Below are 5,322 nucleotides of genomic sequence, written 5' to 3' on the forward strand. Positions count from 1 at the left end.
GATACTCTACGCAGCTCCGGTGTGGGAATCATGTGCACAGACTCACAGGAACAAAATCCAGGTCACTCAGAATAGAGTGCTGAGGATGGTTCTTGATCGTTCTTTCGACACTAGAATAACACGTTTACACGAAGAGGCAGGCATTACCAAAATAGATTCCAGAGTTAACGAGATTAAGACTAAATTTGAACAAAAATTTATTTATCAGGACATGCTTTCTTCCGAATTTCCTTAAAGGCTTTCTAGCTTTTCGCAGAAGTTTCTCCAGACTCATTTCTAGAATTTATTTTCCGCTATCCCTAGGGATGTCTTTCTTCCACTGAAATTATCTTCTGTCCTCCCTGAAAGTTCGTTTTGACTTTTCCCGAATCCTTCGTCAAACTTCTCGCGGCAGTTTCTCTTGACATCCTCCGGATTTACAGATGCTCGATTGGTGAGAACAATTTGTTCAGTAAAAATGCATTTCTCAAAAAAAAAAAAAAAAAAAAAAAAAAAAACTGTACAACATATCAGATTTCCGGGAATTGAGATAGGGTAAATGTTGGCTTCGGCACCCATTGACTGTTTTCGGCAACCAAAATTTAAACGTTAATTTCACTATGTTTTCCCATCAACGCACTTCCCTGAATGTGTCTAAACGATTGTTTAGCCTTTCAGCTTCAATCTGATTATATTTGAACGATCGAGCAATCCAGTAATGTTACATTTTTCTTCAAATAAAGCATACGCACTACAAAATGGGGTTGATTTCGAGTTGCCGATAATAGAACAGCTGGTTAACACGCAGTTCTAATGGGAAGGTTGCCGAAGAAAAAGAGGCTGCCGACAATAGTCACACTCACCTGAGAAGTTTGGAGCGTTGTAAAAACGCTTTCAAAACGTTTTGAAAAATTCTGTCGATTGGAATGGATAGAAAAGCAAGCAGCAGATGAATGTTAACAAACAGACAGATCATATATGTGCGTGACGCTGAGAAAATGCTAGTAGAAGTGCAGACGCTGCTTAGATTGACGAGAATACGTAAATTCCCCTATATAACTTTCGGTCAATTTCCCGGCATGTCGTGGATAAGAAACATTACTTGCAAGCAGACACTAAACATCACAGCTTTGATCTGTACGCTCTGATCCATTTAATACCTACTCTATCTATTGGTGTAACATTTAATTTGGATGGTATCCGATGCTGCCTCGAATCAGATTCTAGTGACTTTTCATCGATTTTTTGAATGATTACTCATAGAGTCTGAAGGAAGTAAATTTTGTATGGGCTACTTGTACGCAAAAGTTTGCTTTTTGCTGAAGGAAGTGTTACTACTACCTAAAGCTACAACAAATTTAAACAGCACTTTTCAGTGCTCAACCTGTAAAATTTCTACCTTGTTCAACTTTATTCCTCTTCGATCCTTGTTTGGACCCTACCCGAGGTAATCCTTCTTGGATATCGATTTAGAAAATTCCTCTTCGATCCTTCAGATTCTTATAGTAATCTGCTTGGAAGTCGATTTGGATAAAAATTTACTGCCGCCATGGCGCCTAAACGCAAAAGAAAGGGGCAAACTCTTGACCCCCCTTCTGAAGAAATTAATTTGAGTAATCAATTTGATTTGCTCACGGATGATGAGAATGATCCATCATCCAAGAAAAATTCTAGTAAACTTTCCCGACTTAATGCCAAGAAGGAAAAGATTCCCCCTATTGTGATAACCACTTCCGATTTCCATGCTCTTCGCATGGAACTTTTGAACTTCGTGAAAGTTAAGTTTTCTCTACAAATTGGACGTCGGGGTGAATGCCGTGTATTGGCTGAAACCTTGGACGGATTTAAATGTCTTCTCAAGTATCTTACTGAGAAGAAGCACAAATTTTTTACTTACGACACCAAAACTGAACGTGTGTTCAAGGTTGTCATGAAAGGACTGCCCAGTGGTGAATCCCTGGATCAGATCAAAGATGAACTGGCAAAATTACTTGGAGTTGTGCCACTCCAAGTAATCAAAATGAAAATGAAATCCCGTCCTGGCGATTCACGCAACGGGATTTCTAATGATTTTTATTTAGTTCACTTCAAGTCTAGTGAACTAAACAACCTTAAGGCCTTAGAAAAAGCTAGCCTTATGCTCCATGTCCGAGTGAAGTGGGAACACTTCAGGAAGACTGGAGGAAATTTCCAAAACCTCACTCAGTGCCGTAAGTGCCAGGGATGGGGTCACGGAACTAAAAATTGCTACATGCCAGCTAAATGCATGAATTGTGGTGATTCCTCTCACGCAAAAGACGACTGTCCTGTGAAGGAAGATCCTAAGAAATTTAAATGTTCAAATTGTGGTGAAAACCACAAATCCAATTTTTGGGAATGTAAGACTCGCAAATCTCGTTCTAACCGACAGGTAAGAAACGCTCCACGTTTCCGACCAGGTACAAATTCCTCTGCTGTTAACAACGGTCAGCGAGGAACAAATTCTACATTCGTACCCGTAGGTACAAATATCACCCCTGCTTCAAATTTTTCATCTGTACCTACTCCCCTCGCTGCTAACAATGTTCAGTGAGTTAATGGAGCTACCTATGCTGCTATTGCAATGGGTAGAAATCAAAATACTAACCAAAGTAAAGGGTGTCCACGATGAAATTGCCACACACAAAATTGATTCGCAAAATTCGAGTTTTCATCCGATTGCCATCAAATTTTCAGGGATTGAGAAATAACTATTAAACTTCATTTTACCATTTTACTCGTATTTTATTTACAGTCCATACGCAAATGCCCGCACCTTGGCCTTAACTCCGGCCATAAGATTCTGCACAACCTGTGAATCAACCGTTTTTTGCATGTAAACCCATACTTTCTTCAGTTCCTCGACTGTCTTCACTACCTTAGGTCGTTTAAGAAGGTGCTGCTTCATAATCGCCCAGTACTTCTCGATGGGGCGGAGCTCCGGAGTGTTGGGAGGGTTGAACATTTTCGGCACGAAATTGACCTTATTGTCCGCATACCACTTCAGCACGTCCTTGGAGTAGTGGCATGAGGCCAAATCCGGCCAGAAGATTGTTGGGACGTTGTGGGCCTTCAGGAGAGGAAGCAGCTGCTTCTGGAGGCACTCTTTTATGTACACCTGTCCGTTCATCGTGTCCTGGGTCACGAAAGGTGCACTCCGCTTCCCGCACGTGCAGATGGCTTGCCAAACCAGGAATTTCTTCGCAAATTTGGACATCTTCTGAGTGCGGACATGCTCCGGAACGCTGAACTTATCCTTGGCCGTGAAAAACAGGTTGCCGGGGATCTGTTTGAAGTCGGCCTTCACATATGTTTCGTCGTCCATGATGCAGCATTCAACTTTCGTCAGCATGTTGAGGTACAACTTCCTGGCACGGGTTTTGGCGGACTTGTTCTGCTTCTCGTTGCGATTAGGGGCCTTTTGTACCTTGAACGTTCGAAGCCCAGCCTTAGTTTTGGCCTTCTGGACAAAACTTCGGCTTAGTTGCAGCTTCTTAGCCACATCCCTAACGGAGGCGTTCGGATTTCGGTTGAAGGCCCCAACTACGCGGTTGTGATTTTTGGTGTTGTACGGAATACTTTTTCCTTCACTTCTGGGCTTCCGATCGATGGTCAACCGTCCCTCGAACCGCTTAATCACTCGCGACACCGTGGAATTCGCGATTCCCAACGTTTTAGCGATGGAACGATGCGAGAGATCCTTGTTCTCGTGATGAAAGCGCAAGATTTTATCACGCACGAGCTGTTCTTTCGACTCCATTTCCGCGAGTTTTGATCACAGGACTTTAAAACTTGCAGGATGTAAATAATGCACTATGAACTAAATGCACCCAAATTTTCATTAAATTCTACCCAACGGTTAAAAAGTTAGAGCAATTTCATAGTGTGGCAATTTCATCGTGGACACCCTTTAATTCTAACGGAAATTTTGACAATTTTGACTTAGGAAGCATTACTGCCCCTAAAATGGAATTTTCACAGAAATCATTAATTGACATGATTTCTGATATGCTTAAATCTAACTCCATGTTTGATGCTATTCAAACTGGAGTAAAATTTGCAAATAATATTGTCATGACTTTAAAATTCAGTAATGGATTTTAAAGCATTAAACATTTTAAATTGGAATGCTCGATCTTTTAAAGATAATGAAGACGAGCTATTTAACTTTTTGCGAGTTCATAACGTGCATATTGCCGTTATAACTGAAACGTTCCTTAAACCTGACCATAAGGTTAAGAAGGACACAAATTACTTGATTTATAGAAATGATCGTCTTGATGGACCCTGTGGTGGCGTTGCCATCATTATTCATAGACGAATCAAGCATAAAATTCTTTCTTCATTTGAAACCAAAGTTTTTGAAACTTTGGGAGTTTCTGTTGAAACAAAATTTGGACAACTTACGTTTATAGCTGCCTATTTGCCATTCCAATGCGTAGGCCAGCAAAAGAATTTTCTCAAGGGTGACCTCCAGAAACTTACCCGTCATAGGTCTAAATTCTTCATTATTGGTGATTTTAATGCAAAACACTGCTCATGGAATAATGCTCAAAGCAATTCCAATAGTAATATTCTGTTTGATGATTGTTCTGCAGGTTATTACACTATTCAATATCCAAACAGCCAAACATGCTTTTCTTCAGCAAGAAATCCCTCAACTATTGATTAGGTCTTAACTGATTCATGTCAACTTTGTAGCCAATTGGTTATCCATGCTGACTTCGGTTCTGATCACCTTCCAGTAACTTTTGAAATATCTCAAGAAATAATTTGTAATCCCAACAGATCTACTTTCAATTACCATAGAGCTGATTGGGAGCAATATCGAACATTTATGGAATATAACTTCGATCCAAACATTCCTTTGCAAACCAAAGATGAAATTAATTATGCTCTTGAATCTCTATAGTTGAAGCAAGAGCTGCCTCAGTACCAAAATGCGAGGTAAAATTCGATTCAATTATAATAGATGACGATCTTCAACTCTTGATCCGTATTAAAAATGTCCGTAGGAGACAATATCAAAGAACACGCGATCCTGCCATGAAAGTTATCTGGCACGATTTGCAAAACAAATTAAAAAGCGATTTTCTGCCCTGAGGAACATAACTTTTGAAAATAATGTTTCTAAATTAGACCCGAGTTCCAAACCCTTTTGGAAACTCACAAAATTTTTGAAAAAAAACCTGAAAAGCCTATTCCAGCACTTAAAGAAGGTGGTAAAATTTTGATCACATATTTGAGAAAAGCTCATAAACTGGCTAAGCAATTCGAGAGTTCCCATAATTTCAGTTTGGGTCGTACTAGTCCTATTAAGAAACA

The sequence above is a fragment of the Ochlerotatus camptorhynchus genome, unplaced genomic scaffold (genome assembly GCF_037179485.1).
Source record: "Ochlerotatus camptorhynchus isolate MF236.1 unplaced genomic scaffold, CSIRO-AGI_Acam_v1.1 ptg000201l, whole genome shotgun sequence".
In the NCBI taxonomy this organism is placed as follows: Eukaryota; Metazoa; Arthropoda; class Insecta; order Diptera; family Culicidae; genus Ochlerotatus; species Ochlerotatus camptorhynchus.